The 17,814-nt window shown below is 42.5% G+C and overlaps 1 protein-coding gene across 18 annotated transcripts in view; it reads left to right on the top strand.

Annotated features, from left to right (window-relative positions):
- Positions 1–17,814, top strand: part of INPP4B (inositol polyphosphate-4-phosphatase type II B) — a 461,921-nt gene that overhangs the window by 157,716 nt on the left and 286,391 nt on the right. The window contains exon 1 of one of the 18 annotated variants that reach the window (XM_053254006.1): positions 15,102–15,174. The exons of the other annotated variants lie outside the window; for them this stretch is intronic. The gene's annotated coding sequence lies outside the window, so the exon portion shown is untranslated. Of the gene's footprint in view, positions 1–15,101; positions 15,175–17,814 lie in introns of those variants that run through there. 18 annotated transcript variants of the gene reach the window in all.

Genomic DNA, 17,814 nt, shown 5'->3' with positions numbered 1-17,814 from the left:
ACTCCAGATGTTGTCTTGGGTTTCTGCCATAAGATTAACTGTTAAGACTGAGGGTGCTGATAAGTGCCAGTTATAGTCCTGAATGTCAAAGTAGACCCAATACTAAATGTGTCATTAGAATATCCATTTTTCAAAAGTTAAGTGGCAGCTGCAGAGAGCAGTCAGGATTGAGACTGTGGTACAGAGGGAAGGGGTATTTAATACCTTCTCTCCATGTTGCAGTGAAAACCCCAAAGCTGCACATAATCCTGCATGGTAAACTTCCATAAGTTTAACAAGATTGCATTTGTAAATTTTTTAAAAATCTGCAAAGTATTCAGCTCTGGAATTAATATGAGACAGCTTCAGATGAGGTGGACTGAAAATATGTGAGTTTTATATGCACATAACTAGTTAGGTAGGAGAGGAAGATCTCAACACATAATGAAGAGGGCCTGATACTGGAAGTTTCCTTCTAGTGGCACATATCTAGCGGTAGATATGAGGCGGCGAGGTAGATGACTAGAACACAAGTGGCCAGATTATTACATAGAGCGCATTTGAAGATCTGAGGGGGCTCTGCTCCGGGTGCCCACAATGAGGGAGGCTCTACTGTTGTGCACGTGTGACAGGGCCTTCTCTATTGCTGCCCCAGACTTTGGATTGCTCTCCCAGTGGCCATTCGCTCCTCTGACTCCATCATAGTTTTTAGAAAGCTTGTTAAATCTTGGCTTTTTATCCAGGCCGTTACATGATTGTTTTATTGCTGCTTCTATGTGTTTTACTCACGTATAGTTTTTATGTTTGTATTTTATAGATTTTAAATTAGATTGGTTTTGTATTTTTAGTATATGGAACCAACAATTACTTGCTGTGATATTTTTAATGAGTGTATTTATTTAAAATATTTATACCATACCCTCCAGTACACTACTGCTCGGGGCAGCTTACAACTATAAAATAGATACAATATACAATAAAAGTAATAAAATTTATAAAATTGACTAAACAAGTTAAAAGTCAGGTTAAAAACCACAATGAGTATTAAATTTCAAATTAAAAGTTATTTTAAAAACAAAAAACTAAAGAACCTATTAGATATAACCAAAGATGGAGCATTAAAAAGTCTCCTTAAAAAGGTGTGTCTAGTCGTTTCATAAAAACACTGAGCATGGCAAAACTCTTCAGGGAGGGTGTTCCAAAGCCAAGGGTCACAACCGAAAAGGCCCTGTCTCTAGTCCCTGCCAACCGGATCTCTGTTAGTGGCTGGGCCATGAGCGGGGCCTTAGACCATGAAAGGAGGGCCCTGGCAGATTCATATGGGCAAATGTGGTCCGGCAGGTACCGCAGCTCCAAGCCATATAGAGCTTTAAAGGTCAAGACCAGCACTTTGAATCTAGCTCGGAAGTGGACTGGTAACCAATGAAGCTGCCGCAGGATGGGTGTGATACTCATGAAATTACCTGCACCCATGCGCATCCTTGCAGCAGCATTCTGGACCAGCAGAAGCTTTCAAACAGTCTTCAAGGGCAGTCCCATGTAGAGCACATTGCGGTAGTCCAATCTGGATGTTACCAATGTATGAGTGACTGAGGTCAGGTTCAACTTTTCCAAGTATGGTCGCAGCTGGTGTACCAGCCGTAGTTGGTAAAAGGCGCTTCTGCCCACCACTGCCACTTGCCCCTCTAAAGGTTGGATCCAGAAGCACCCCCAAGCTGCAGACTTTGTCTTTTAGAGGGAGTGTGACCCCATCCAAGACCAGATTCACCTCATTACTCAAATGATCAGTTCTACCAACCCAGAGCACTTCTGTCTTATCTGGATCAAGTTTCAACTTGTTTGCCTCCACCCAGTCCAGGACAGCCTCCAAGCCCCGGTTTAGAGCATCCACTGCCTCCCTGGTGTCTCCTGACTTAAAAGATAGCTAGAGCTGGGTGTCATCAACATATTGATGGTACCACAGCCCACAACCACGGATGATCTCTCCAAAGGTTTCATGTAAATGTTGCTGCAGGAGGTCAGACTGGAAAGGATCTAAGTAATCAGATTCATCCAGGACTGCCTGGAGCTGAGATGCCACAATGCTCTCCAACATCTTGTCCACGAAGGGGAGGTTTGAAACTGGCCTAAGGTTATTTAAGTCATCTGGGTCCAATGACTGCTTTTTAAGGAGGGGCCTAATGACTACCTTCTTCAGACAAGAGGGGGCCACCCCCTGCTCTAGAAAGGCATTCACCACGCCCACCACACATGGTCTCAGTCTCTCCCTAGAAGCCTTCACCAACCATGAAGAGCAAGGTTCGAGGACACACATGGTAGGCCTCAACCTTCCAAGCAGCCTGTCCACTTCCTCGGGCAACACAGTCTGAAAACCATTCCGTATAACAATATCAGACGTTGCATTGGCAACATCCAGTTCTGGTGCTGCAAAAATCTTAGCATCCAAGACAGAATGTATATGAGTGATTTTATCTGTAAAATGTAAAGCAATTTGGTCACAGTGGGCTGCCAAGGATTCTGTTTGATAGTGTTTGGGGTCCTCACCTAGGAGGCCCCAAACCACTCAAAAAAGCTCCGCTGGATGACATTGAGTAGATGCAATGGTGGTGGGAAAGTAGGATTTCTTCGCGGCCATCACCACCATAGTATAGGCCCTGATATGGGGTCTAGTCTGTGCTCGGTCACATTCATTCTGAGCTTTCCGCCAATGATGCTCAAGCTGTCTACCAGCCTGCTTGTCTGAAACTCATTTCATTGTCTGCAACTCACCTGTATACCAGGGATTTGCTTGGGCTCAGCGGGTTGGGAGAGGATGCCTAGGCACGACCATGTTAATTGCTCATCCCATCTCCTCATACCAGAAGGAGACCAGGATGTCAACAGGATCGTCCACTTTCTCAGCAGGAACTCCCCCAGAGCCATCAGGAATCCATCAGGATCCATAAGCCTCCGGGGGCAGACCATCCTAATTGGCCACCCACCCCTGCAGAGGTGTTGTGGGTCCACCCTCAGTTCAATCTTTACCAGATTCTGATCCGTCCATGATAATGGTATTAAGGTCTCCTGTTCATGGAGAACCACTGTCCACCATTGATCCAAAAACCAAATCAAGCATATGGCTTGCCACATGTGTGTGATCAGAAATCAGTTGATAAAAGCCCATGGTCATCATGGAGGACATGAAGTCCTGGTTTCATATAGATGTTAAAAAGCATTGGAGACAGTATGGAGCCTTGTGGGACACCACACTTTAGCTCTCGCTTTTCAGAGAAACAGTCTCAAGTGACACCATCTGGAATCTGCCAGAGAGCAGAACCACTGCAAAACAGTGCCACCCAATCCCACCTCCTTCAAGCAACCCAGCAGGATACCATGGTCAATGGTATCGAAAGCCACTGAGAGAACCAAAAGGACCAGCAGAGTCACACTCCCTCTGTCGATCGCCAATTGGAGATCATTCATCAGGACGATGAAGACAGTTTCAACCCCATAGCCCACCAGAAAGCCAGTCTGGAAAGGACCTAAATAATCTGTGTCATCCAAAACTCAGAGGCGGGCCTTCTCTGTGGTTGCTCCTGGACTATGGAATGCACTCCCGGCAGAAATCTGCAACCTGAGTTCATTATTGGCCTTCAGGAGAGCCCTTAAGACCTATCTGGCCTGGCCTTCCAGGGTTTATAAACTGTTTTTAAACCAAAAAGGTTTGGTCTGGTTTTCCAGGGTTTTAAAAACTCTTTTAATTGTTTTAATAATATTTTTATGTTTTTATGTTTTTTATTTTATTTTAACAGTTAATTGATTTTAGTGTTCTAATATAAACTGTCCTGAGCCATTTTTGGAAGGGCGGTATAAAAATCAAATACATTAATAATAATAAAACTGCTTGGAGCTTGGAACCACTCACTCAGTCACCTTGGAACTTGGAGCTGCTTGGAGCTTGGAACCACTCACTCAGTCACCTTGCCCAACCAAGGAAGATTAGAGACAGGTCTGTAATTAGCTAATTCTGAGGGATCCAATGCAGGTTTCTCCAAACAAGGTCTAATTATAGCCTCCTTAAGACTAGGAGGCATCCTGCCCTCCCTCAGAGAAACATTTATGATATTTACCATACCTTCTCTAATAATATGACTGCCAGGTGAAATAAGCCAAGTTGGGCAAGGGTCAAGAGAGCAGGTGGTGGGGCGTACAGTCCCAAACAGTTTGCCTACATCTTCAGAAGTAACAAACTGAAAATGATCCAATTCAGTCGTACAAGAGGGGTTGCTGGGCACCTCTACGCTAGACTCTGTAGTAACTGTGAAGTCTAGTTCAGCGTGAATACAAGATATTTTATCGGGGGGGGGGGAGAGGAGTTGTTAAAAACATCCCAGCAAGTGACAGATGGTTCCAAGTTCAAATCCAGGGCAGAGGGGGCATGAACTAGCCCCCTCACAACCCTGGACAACTCAGCTGGACGTGAAATTGCAGAAGCAATGCGAGAAGAGGAGATCCGCTTCTTTGCTGTCTGCACTGCCAGAGCATAGATCCTCAAATGAGCTCTGTGTTGCAATCTGTCGGATTCGAGCTGAGTCTTCCTCCACTTGTGCTCTAGTCGATCTTGCCACTTCAACTCCCTCAGTTCATTTGAATACCACGAGGCCGACTTTAAAGCAGGTTGGAGAGGATGCTTAGAGCAATTGGGTCTACTGCTGTAGTAAGTTCATTTTTCCATATTTGCACCAGAGCATCGACAGAATCACTAGCAGATCCAGCTTGAAACCCTTAGGAACATAGGAACCTGCCATATACTGAGTCAGTCCGTTGGCCTTTCTAGTTCAGTATTGTCTTCACAGACTGGTAGCAGATTCTCCAAGGTTGCAGGCAGGAGTCTCTCTCAGCCCTATCTTGGAGAAGCCAGGGAGGGAACTTGAAACATTCTGTTCTTCCCAGAGTGACTCCATCCCCTGAGGGGAATATCTTACCGTGCTCACACTTCTAGTCTCCCATTCATATGCAACCATGGTGGACCCTGCTTAACTAAGGGGACAAGTCATGCTTGCTACCACAAGACCAGCTTTCCTCTCCAAAGAGAAGAGCTTCTTGGAATCCTGTTGGATCCAATAACCTTCTCGGGCAGACCAACCTAATGGGTCCTTCACCACTACAGAGGTGGGCTGTGGCTGCAAGTCTTACCTTATCCAGATAGTGATATACCCATGACAATGGGATAACAGGGGTCCCCACTCATGGGACACCCCTCTGATCATAGCAAAAGATCAAATCGAGCATGTGACCTGCATCATGCGTCAGTCCAGAGGCCACTTGGGATAGGCCCATAGTTGTCATGGCCTCTATGAACTCCTGAGCCGCCCCTGACAACCCAGTCCCCAAATGGACATTGAAGTCCCCCACCGTCATCAACCTGGTCTGATCCAGTGCCAGTTCAGCAACCAGGTCCGCCAGCTTAGTTAGGAACTCCATTGGACAACGGGGTGATCACTATACCAACCGAAGTCCCAGTCTATCCTTAGTCCCTATACTTAGGAACACACATTCAGTGTAGGCCAACTCCCTGACAGGGATCGTGGTAAGGGAAATAGTATTCTTATAGACCACAGACATCCCACCGCCCCACCCACATCCTCTCACCTGCTCCACCATGGAGTAACCCATTGGGAGGAGCTGGGACCAAACTGGGCCACTAGCCTTTCCCGACCAGGTCTACACAATGCACGCATCTTCATCCAAGATCAAATCATGGATGATCAGAGACTTATTTTGGACCGACCGGGCATTACAAAACAATAAGGTAGGTTCTTTGGGTTGTTGACACTGCTCTCCAAGGTCAAAGATGTAGTAGGCCTGATTGAGGGGGAAGCCACAATTAAATTACTAAATTCCCTTCTCCTTTCATGACCTGCTGATCTGTCAGCACCAAATTTTGGTCGATTCCCTACCACCACTGAAATAGCTGCCGCAGAGACACCCCAACCTCCCCATCTCTGGACAACTCATAACACCATGCCTACACCAGGCTCAGCTAATCACAGGACCACATTGATCCAACCAATGTCCTTTGCTAGCATTTGGAACAGTGGCTAGTAAAAGAGGAAATGTTCCCTGAAGTAGTAACTGAAAATGTGAGAAAAATGAAGTTGTAATTGTAGCCCTGATCAGATATTATATTTTAACTATGATCAGTTGTCGGTGTCCACTCATACATGTTTTTGTATAAATGACTGTATCCAGATTCAGGTCCCCTCAGAAATACAGGGTATAGATTAAAAAGTGTTCTTAAACTATGAGCCTTTTGGAGACTGGAAACATGATGATGATGATGTAGTAAATAGCTTTGGGAATGTTGTTGCTGAAAAGCAGTTTATAAATAATAGCAGTAGTAGGCGTGTACTGCTGTACCTGCATTGAGATCTGTACCTGTATCCACTGTACAAACATTGTACGAGTGTTGGACATAATGTGTGAATAGGTCTTGTGTGTGTTTGGAATCCTTTATCACCATTATATCAATCATGTACCCTTTTATAGCACTATAAAGTTGTGGGGTCTGTGCATTGCATTTTAAAAAACATTCTTCAGCTATATGTTTTTAATTTAATTGTTTATCTTTGTCTAAAACGCTGACTTTCGAGTGATCATCAGTAAGCACTGGATGATTTCATCATTACTAATTTACCGAATCCTGATCCCACCCCAACCCCCAGCTTTGTGAATGAAGAGCCTCTGATGTCAGTATTAGACATATCCTGCAGATACCATTTATGTAGCAAAGCTTTCATTTTACTTTCGTTGCAGCATATGGTTGTTAGCTATGATAGTGTGATATATTTTATACTGATGGTGGTTCATTGATATTCAAAAACATTTTCCACTGCTGTGGTAGCAATTCAGACTTACTGTGTTTCCAAATACACTTGTACAATGCGCCATACAGGTTTTAGCTGTGTGGAAAGACAACTTTAGTCACACTCTGTTTTTTAAAGGGGTAAAAACCACTCTGTTTAAAATCTTATTTAGAAAAATACAGGGATCATATAAAATAGATTTAAAGCTGATACAAGAAGGAAAAACTACTTGAAAACATTTTATATGTCTGAATAAAACTGAGATAGCAGTAATCATCTATATATACTTGTGTGTAGATGCATAGTGCAAGGCAAAGCAAGCTACCAAGACAACAACTAAACTCAATGGTGGGATATGCGGGCTGCAGATAAGACACCTGCATATACACACCAGAGTTTTGCAGTCCCCTTTCCCACTGAAGTTCTTTGCAACCCGAAGAAATGGCTGCCAAAAGCTGGGGGAACCATGGAACAACATCCAATGCCAGGACTGACTCCAGGTTTGAAGAGGCCATTGGAACCCTCATGAGCCTCACCCTACCTGCCACCTATCGTGTTTTACTTCCAAAATACATGGGTGGATGGCATCTGCTAGCTAGAATGCTACTTCTATTTCACAAAGAAGGAAACAAATTAGTGTTCTCCAGTGGGGGGAAGGAGGGCAGCTGCTGGTTCCTAACTAGGCATAATCTTCCCCAGAGGGCAAAAGTTGTTGTCGACTGTGGCTCTCCAGAGTACTGGGCCCTCTGCTGATACCAGCCTTCTCCAATACAGTGTGAGAACCTGTACTTGGAAGTGGAAATTGGGAGCACTTCCGTATATATTGAAGCACTTCAGAATTTTCAAAATGCATACAATGAGAGAATACATATCTTATCCCACAAGTTGGGATGCAGGAATTTAATACATTATACCACCTGAAGATTTACTTGGACATTAAAACATTTATACTTCAATCACTGTAATAGCTAGGGAGCAAGAGGTTGCTGGTTCGAATCCCCGCTGGTATGTTTCCCAGATGATGGAAAACACATATATCGGACAGCAGCAATATAGGAAGAAGCTGAAAGGCATCATCTCGTACTGTGTGGCAGATGGCAATGATAAACCTCTACTACCAAAGAAAACCACATGGCTCTGTGGTCACCAGGTGTCGACAATGACTCGACGACACAACTTTACCTTTAATAGCATTGGATAGAGACATTTACTTTTTTTGGTAACAAGGCTTCCACAGGGGCTTAAGAGTCGCTACTGTAGTCCAGGATCATGATTCCTAGATCCTTGTATGCAATAGTGAACTGTCACTGTGGCTAAACTTGCTTAGTTGCAGCTGATGTACTTACTGTTTGCCTAGTTGCAGAGAGAGAAGCGGCCCTGGATTCATATATTTCACCAATATCACACCCAATTCTCATGAAAGTTATTTGATGCTGAGAAAACTGACTGTGCTGATGTGCTAGACATTTGAAGACCTAATGCAGTATGGTGTGCACTGTGCTCACAATCACAGCTGTAGAATTTGTTTTCATTGTGTACATATGTGTTCAAGTGATTGCTTTTAATCTCTTGGGTGTAATTTGTGAATAAGTCGGGACATCACTGTAGGAGCCCTGTGTAGCATGAAGAAGGTTGATAGTTTCTTTTGGTAGACATTTTGGTAGGCTGAGGTATACTTGCTTTTTAAAAATTCTGCCAAATAGGTGCTGATGTAGGAGTTGGTTCTATGAGAGCCAATGTTTAACACATCTATACAAGTTGTTAACCAGATGGTGTGGTATTTTCTTTGTGAGTGTCTAGCACAAACTCTCAGCATAGTCCAGTAGGAAGATTACAGTATTGTTGTTTTTTAAAAAAACTTTCATTGTTTTACTATGTGCTTTATTTTTGAAACTCTGATCTGACATCACTAGATAGTCATGTAGTACACAGGACATTCCTAATTGTTTAACAGTGTCCATGGACACATGCATCTCTGCCCCACCCCACCCTTTGCAGTGGCATTTTCGCGTCTCATTTCTCCCCTTTGAAAGGCCAACTATGGTTTGCCTTTCATGTGTATTGGTATCTTTGCTAATCATAGTTAATGCCAAGCCAGTTTTCAAAATGCAGTGTGCTTCTATGCAGGGTTGCAAGCTGTGGTTTGGTACTAATTGTGGTTTAGGTCTGAAACGGAAAGAAGAACAGAGGATGTGCATGCAAGGGGAGGGAAGAATGCATGAGCCCTTGGGTTCAGGCATTCAGCAGTTTGATATCTGCCTCAAGCCAGAATGGAGACGCAGGATGGCTTAATTAAAATCCTAATCTAGTATGTCTGCTTGTGAGAGTATCTTTACATCAACCTCTTGTTTGCAGAACTCTAATTAATTAATTAATGTATTGATATACCGCCCCAAACCAAGGACTCAGGGCGATTCACAACAAAGGAATAAACAAAACATTAAAATCAATTAAAATTCTAAAAACACTTTAAAACAAATCAATAAATAGTCTAAAATTTAAAAAGTTAAAAAGCCTGGGTAAAAAGATGAGTCTTCAAACACTTTTTAAAAGCTGCTAGAGATGGGGAGACCCTTATTCCCATTGGAAGCACATTCCAAAGTCTTGGGGCGACAACAGAGAAGGCCTGTCCCTGGGTGGCCACCAGGCGACATGAAGGTAGCCACAGACGAGCCTACCCTGATGTACGCAGTGGATGATGGGGATCATGCAGAAGGAGACGCTCTCTTAAGTACTGTGGGCCTAAGCTGTTTAGGACTTTATAGGTTATAACTAGAACTTTGTATTTTGCCCGGAAACTTATTGGCACCCAGAGCAACTCCTGTAATACATCGTCTCTTCGAGATGACCTGAAGACTAATCTGGCTGCCTCATTTTGTACTAATTGTTGTTTCCGGACTATGTACAAAGGCAGACCCACATAGAGTGCATTGCAGTAATCAAGTCCAGAGGTTACCAGCAAGTGTACTACTGTTCTGAGATCGTGAAGCTCAAGAAATGGACGCAGCTGGCATAGCAACTGAAGCTGATAGAAAGTGCTTCTGGCCACTGCCTCAACCTGGGGAACCAGGGAAAGGTGTGCATCCAGAAGCACTCCTAGACTGCGTACCTGTTCCTTCTGAGGAAGTGTGACCCTATCTAGAACAGATAGATCAATATTGCTTTCTGAGTGACGACCCCGCACATTAAATACCTCCATCTTGTCTGGATTCAGTCTCAGTTTTCTATCCCTCATCCAGCTCATTACTGCTTCCAAGCAGGCATTCAGGGACGATATGCCTTCTCCTGATGAAGTTGACATGAAGAAATAGAATTGGGTGTCATCAGCATACTGATAGCACCCAGCACCAAATCTCCGGATGATCTCTCCTAGCGGTTTCACGTAGATATTAAAAAGCATTGAAGACAGTATGGAGCCCTGAGGGACCCCATATAAAAGCTCAGATTTTGAAGAGCAACAATCTCCAAGCGACACCATCTAGAATCTGCCAGAAAGGTAGGAGTGGAACCACTGCAAAGCAGTGCCTCCCACCCCCAACTCCCTCAGACGTTCTAGAAGGATACTATGGTCGATAGTATCAAAAGCTACTGAGAGATACAAAAGGACCAACAGAGTCACACTTCCTCTGTCAAGTCCTAATTGGAGATCATCCATCAGGCCGACCAAGGCAGTCTCCACCCCATAGCCCGTCCGAAATCCAGTTTGAAATGGGTCTAGATAATCAGTTTCGCTCCAGTCGTCTACCTTGCTGCTCCAGCTCCTGCAGATCTTCTGTATACCAAGGAGCCATTTTTGAAGTGGGTCAGAGAGGATGCTTAGGAGTGATCATGTTTACTGCCCTGGTGAGTTGACTGTTCCAGTTCTCCACCTGGGCATCAACAGGATCTCCGGCAGGGCCAACATTAAATCCTTTCAAGGCTTCTTGGAATCCTATTGGATCCAATAACCCTTTTGGACAGGCCATTCTAATAGGCCCCTCACCCCTGCAGAGGTGGGACGCAACTGTGAGTCTAACCTTAACCAGATGGTGGTCCGTCCGTGACAATGGGTAAATCACAGGAGTCTCTACCCATGGAACACTACCCTGATCAGAATGAAAGATCAGATCAAGCATGTGACCAGCAACATGTGTCGGTCCAGAGACCACTTGGGATAGGCCCATATTTGTCATGGCCGCTATGAACTCCTGAGCTGCTCCAGACAACCTGGTCCCAAAGTGGATATTGAAGTCCCCCAGCACTATAAGCCTTGGGGATTCCAATGCCAAGCCTGAGACCAAGTCTGCAAGCTCAGTTAGGGACTCTGTTGGGCAGCGGAGTGATCAGTACACCAACAGAAGTCCCAGTCTATCCCTGGTCCCCAAACGTAAGTACACAAACTCAATATGATCAGACACTCTGATAGGGATCCTGGTAAGGGAGATCTTATCCTTAAAGACCACAGCTACTACACCTCCCCGCCCATGCTCCCTTACCTGCTCCTCAACAAAGTACCCTGGAGGGAGAAACTGGGCCCAAATTGGGCCCCCAGCCTCCCCCAACCAAGTGTGTTTATGTGTGTGATAATTATGGAAATATTTGAGGGGCTGTAATCTTTGTCTGTGGAATAAATTGCATAGGTAGATTCTTGGTCAGAAAGCTTTTGAACAGGAATAGCCTGACATTCAAAGGGCCATGTGGGCACCAGAGGCTAGCTACACACACTTCCCAAAATCCCACTTGTGAAGTTGGGAGTCAATTGGTTGGGATTGATGGGATACTCACTGGGACACAAAGTACTTATACATGGATCAGGAGAAGTGGGTGGGTTATATCCTGGCTATGTTAACTTATGAATACTACAGCTACTATTTTGGATTGGTCTTGTAAGAAAGGAAATGGACAAGTCAATCCTAGTATACAGAAAAGGTTGTATTTTAGTCTTCAGTTGATTAGTGGAGTTGCCACAAAGCATACCTATAAAAACTACTGGCTATAAGTTGTGAGTGGCTAGGAGTGTCCATCTGAATAGTTAAACTGGGAACTGCAGAATATGGCTATCTCACTGTTGTCTCTTGCTCCTAAAAACTTTCCTAGTTGTAATTGTTTTTCTGAGTGGGAAGCATGGCTAAGATATACAGGCAATTGTGAAGGTAATAAAACTGTGTTGTTGTGTTGTCTGGTTGTCTGGTTGTTGGTTTGCTGGTTTGTTTTTAATATCTGAAATTTCTAAGTTTATTTCTGATCTGAGTCCCAGGATCAATTTTAGTTAGTTAGTTAGTTTATCAAATTTGTACACCAGCCCAAACTTTCATCTTTGGTCAGTTAACAATAGCATAAAACAAGTTAAAAATATATACAAAAACTGAAAACAATTTAACTATTTAAAAATAAACCAGTAATTAAAACCTAAAAATTTAGGAAACTGAGAAAGCTTGGGCGAAAAGATGGGTTTTCAAGCATTTTTTGAAAATTGCCAGAGATGGGGAGGATTGTGTCTCAGCAGGGAGTGCATTCCACAATTTCGGAGCAGCGAACGAGAAGGCCCTTTGAACAATTCTGTTCAAAGGATTAAATGAGAACCCTTTTCAACTAGGGAAATAATGGTGATGATTTTCTAGGTAATAGCTTACCAGTTCTAGGTCAGGGGCTCAAAACCTTAGATCTCCCAGTCTGAATCTTGCCTCTGGTAAGCAGCCTTAGGCAAGCTACTCCCTCTCATTCTCAGCCCCCTATGGGGATAATATCCACTTCAGCCATGGATTGGGACAAAATCATGTATATAAATGGCTTTGAATACCCCAAAATGCTATATGTAAGAAGTATTGTCATTATTGTCATCCTTGTCCTCCTGCTCCTCAATATGTAATAATATCACCAGATTAATGTCTTGCTTGATAAGACTTTTTATGGTAAGATGATATCTGAAACTTTCAGCTTTGTAACACACAATATGACTACTCAGATAAGCAGTTTTACTGCTTGGCACAATTAGGTAACTGAGCATTTGCTTGTAATTTTTAATTATTTAACAGCACTAGGGATGTGCGGATCGGTCCAGTGGTCTGGGGGTTTGTGGTCGAACCGAACCCCCCCACCCCCCGTTCCATCAGACAGGAGCCAGACCGCCGGGTTCGGTCCGGCCAGTCCACAGATTTTTTTTAAAAAATTAACATAAATGATACAATTATTGAACATCACAGACACAAAAAATGATATTGGGTATTATTGATAAGATTCTGTATTCTATAGGGAGGGGAATATAAGTCCCCTTGCTCTAATTTTGTCCTACTTCTGAATTAAGACCTGTATAAGTAATCATAAGAAACAAAATTTATTAAAACTTTCAGTAAGTGGGATAACTATGTCTTGTAACGTATATATTTAATAAAGTATGTTTTGTAGTATGTTATTCTCCAATATTCAACAAAGGAAGTTTCCTAAACAAATCATGGATCTTCTAGCCTTTTCCATCCTATCAACATTAAATGAGAAATATAATATATTAATTTATATGTTAAGCTGGTGGGCTGAGACTATCTAGAATGATCACAGGTCATCCATGAACTGAAAATGAATTCAAAGAATTTTAAATGCCTTGTTCTATCCAACCGAATAACTAGTTTACAATAGGAACCACAGCAGTAGACTTCACCAGCAAGGTGCTGAACAGTTCTCTTCCAAATGAATTTCAATGTTATGGATAACAAATACAGGAATCTAAATAAAGATTAATCCTACATAAGAGCTCAAAAACAAATGTGTAATTTTAGGTGTACTTCAAATATGTCTCAAATATATCCTAATATACATTATTAAGTTCACTTTAGTACCATTTATAATATTGTAATATCCATACAATAAAGGGGAAAGATCTCTCAGGCAAGACATATGTTAGTTCTATATGTCACTGTGTTCAAATCACACCCTAAGTTGCTTCAATCCCTTCATACTAGCTCTCTCCTCCAAAAATCATTCAGCTACCTCCTAAAAAATCCATGGGAGATTCAAACAGCTACACAGAGAAGGCTTGTTAATGACTGTAGGCTCGACTAAAAACCTAATCATCAGAGGGAGTAGAGTTTAGAACTCTCACAGAACATTCCCCCTAAATTCAGTTAATTATTGGGCAACTATATATTCAAAACAGTTTCAACCAAGATTATCCAATGGAGAGGAAAATAGGAGTTAAAAAACACTAATTCTGGCATACCAGAAGTAATATGTGTGTTATAAATACAAAGCCACATATCCACCAGCCCATGAAATTCAATCACAAACTGGAATACAAAAACCATAGTAAAATAAAGAACAAAGATCAGCTAAACCTTTAGTAGTCCCACTCCTCTATAATGAAAACCAAATAAACATATAAATGAAAATGTAATGAAAACCAAATATAACATTGTATCGTATCTATGTTATATTATTATTTTTTATTATTTTTACATTTATATCCCGCTCTTCCGCCAAGGAGCCCAGAGCAGTGTACTACATACTTGAGTTTCTCTTTCACAACAACCCTGTGAAGTAGGTTAGGCTGAGAGAGAAGTGACTGGCCCAGAGTCACCCAGCTAGTTTCATGGCTGAATGGGGATTTGAACTCGGGTCTCCCCAGTCCTAGTCCAGGACTCTAACCACTACACCACGCTGGCTCTCTATAACACAGTTGGGTTGGCTCTCTCCTTCTCAAACCGTTTGTTAGTGGGATGATCAATCATGTTGAGACAGACAAACCCCCCCCCCCAATTTTCCTTAGTGGAGTTCAAGATTCTTTACTGATTTCTATTGATATCTGATGCCTAGTTTAGGACCCTTTAGATTCAACTAACACTACTGCATTTTTTTCTTCATTTTGGTTTTGAAGGATAGACTTTGTATGTAAACTTGTTTGGTCTTGTTGGAGTCTCAGAGATGTAACCTTTCTGTTTCTACTTGTAATACTAATAAAAGCAATTTAAAAAAAGATAAAGTAAATAAGAAGTACCTTTAGCCCTTTCGGGGGGCTTGCTGAAGCTGCGGGTGTGTGTGTGTCTGCACGGGTTCCCTCTCCCTCCTCCGGCCTTCCTCATCACCACCGCGGCTGTTGTGTAAAGCCTTTTTGACCTTTTGGGGCCTCTGTACTAGCGGCTGCCATTTTGACGGCTGCCGCGCATGCACCAATGCCCTCTGCGAGGCCATGGCCTCGCAGAGGGCATTGGTGCATGTGTGGCGGCCGCCAAAATGGCAGCCGCTAGTACAGAGGCCCCAAAAGGCCAAAAAGGCTTTACATAACAGCCATGGTGATGATGAGGAAGCCCGGCGGTGGAGAGGGAACCCACACGGACACCCCCTCCCCATGGCTTCAGCAAGCCCCCTGAAGGGGCTAAAGGTACTTCTCATTTACTTTAAAATTTAAAAAAATAAATTCGCGGACTGGACCGGGGAAGTTCGATGGGGGGCTGGACCAAACCGGGCCAGACGGTTCCATGCACACCCCTAAACAGCACTCCCTCCCTCTATTACCTTGCATGTGCTTTTCATACTGCAAGAAACATTGTAAAACAAAATAAATCTTGAAATATGTGCATTCTCATAATTTACCATGAATGCACTACAGGTTTAGTTTCCTTTCCACTACACTGTCAACATGCCTTTACTCTTATAATGAATGAAGCCCTTCTAGATGTAATTGAATGTCATGGAAGTCTTCTGATTATTATGGGGGATGTTTTTAATTAGCCAGCTAGAGCCTAGAAACTTGATAGAGACAATGAAACCCATATTGTGGCTGATGCTTTGTAACAAATGCTACAACAAATATTTATATACTGTTCTTCAACCAAAGTTCTCAAAAGAGGTTTACTTAGAAAAATAAATAATACATAAATAAGATGGGCTTCTGCCCTGAAGTGCTCACAATCTAAAAAGAAACGCAAGGCAGATACCAGCAACAACCACTGGAATATTGTGCTGTAGTTGAATAGGGCCACTTGTTGTCCCCCTGCTATATATAAGAGAATCAACACTTTGGTGTCTCTTTGCTCAGTTAGCAGGGGACAAATGGCATTTGAACATCTGATTTAATCTGTGTACTATGCTCCCTCTATGGGCTTCCTGTTGGCATTGAAAAGAATTCTTGCAAACACTATTAGCAATATACTGTAGACAGAGGCAGTTTCTTCATTTCTCTGCATGTCTGCAATGGAAGAAAAGTGTCTTGATGAAATTCCAGGAGGAATTTTATCTATTTAAAAAACAAACCCTTACATTCTAATTACTCCACACTAGATATTGAACCTGAAGGCTTACTCCATGAAGGTAATGAGATTATCTAGGTTTAATTTAGCATGCTGCTGACATGTAAGGCTACAGTAAAGTACATTTGCTTCTGGATGTTGAGACTTAAATGTAAAGGTTGGCGTTCAGTTGCTGTAGACATCTGTTTCAGTATAGCATTAAATGTTGGCAGAACTAGACAGAAGCTGCATATACAATAAAATGTAAGTGAGTAAGTACAACAAACATTTGAATGAAGGGGTCTAGTTTTCTTTCGAGTTGAAAGGAAACAGTGAATCCAAAAAGAAAACCAGTGTGGCTAGAAATAGTCTTTTTCTTGGACATAGGCCATCAAACATCCTACATAAAGGGAAAGTGTTTATTAAAGTGTGTAATGCTGGACTTTAAAAAGAGTGTATTGTTATAGATTATCAGTGTAAATAGTTCTTAGAAGTATCCTATGAAGTTATCTCAATATTGTGGCTAGATCTATAGGGGTCTCTCAGCTGTACAGAAACTTTTCAGTGTGCACACTTAGGCTTCCCTTCCAGAAATAATTGTTTGTGCTGGAGAAGCCTAGTGAGCTTTCCCTACATTTCTGGAATTTTGCATTCTTATTCATTTAGTATGAACTATGTGCAATGTCTGTTTCATACAGAGCATACTGACTGGATGACTGCAGCATGATATAGTTTCTTTTTCTTTTTAAAGAGGACATCTTAATTCAGCTAAAAACTGGGTGAGATCCAGAGGCATCCGTGAATGAACAGAAGGCACCTATGCTTGGGCAAGTGGCCCCATGGGCCACATCTCCACTGTTCCAGAAGACTGCCTGAGTAGCTTTCTATGAGCTAGAGGGAAGGAACTGAAGGAGGAGGAAGGCAGGCAAATCCTGTTCAACAGAGTTTACTTCGACATCTCTGTTTCAGAGATGTCCACTGTTTCAGAGATCCCAGGAGAATATCTGAAAGATAAATATGCAAAAAGATATAACCTACTTGCTCCTGGAGAATCAATCTATTTTATTATGGAAGAAAATGAAAGTATGCATTCAGAGACATCATTGGGGGTGTGGAATAAGAATGTCTGGAGGGAGGGAGTCAATAGGCTTTGCTTTCTCTTTATCATATTCCCTATCACAGCCTGTTTACTTTTGTTCTATAGAACTTGTTAGGAGCCATTGAAAACCAAGCCTTGTTTCTGTCTCTTGATGTATCTGGGCAAAATGAGAAGTGACAGGGCAGCCCTCCTTGTGTCTGCCCAGTTCACACGTAAGATAGAGATGGGTGGGAGTCTGTTCATTACATGGAAAGGAATGTGCAGGGAAAGGGGATTAAAACATGCTCCTCCATTGATTCAAGTTCTCCCAGCCAGCTCCAATGCCAGAGCTGGGAGAATAAAGCACACTGGAATATTGGAAGAATAATGCAGAATGTTGGGAACTTGCTTTTATGGAGGTATCTTTCAGCATTCATCTTCAAAACCTAAACAGCTATGAATTTTATTCCTAGACATATATAGTTAAATGCTTTTAAAATCAGCTGGTGTCTTCTGTTAAAGCAGCATTGATTTCCCCTCCCTTCCTTAGTTCGTGCCTGATCATTTATACCATGCTAAATGTCACACTGAATTTGCAACTAAATGAAACTGTCTATAGGACAGAATTTTAAATGCCTAGAGACTATTTCCTTTGTGAATTCCAATCAAATGAGTGACCCTTGTTGTTGCTTAAATTTCCCTGGGAACCTGAGCA

The sequence above is a fragment of the Hemicordylus capensis genome, chromosome 5, assembly GCF_027244095.1.
Source record: "Hemicordylus capensis ecotype Gifberg chromosome 5, rHemCap1.1.pri, whole genome shotgun sequence".
NCBI lineage: Eukaryota > Metazoa > Chordata > Lepidosauria > Squamata > Cordylidae > Hemicordylus > Hemicordylus capensis.
The sequence above is the reverse complement of the archived record's forward strand: the minus strand, read 5'-3'. Positions and strand labels throughout refer to the sequence as shown.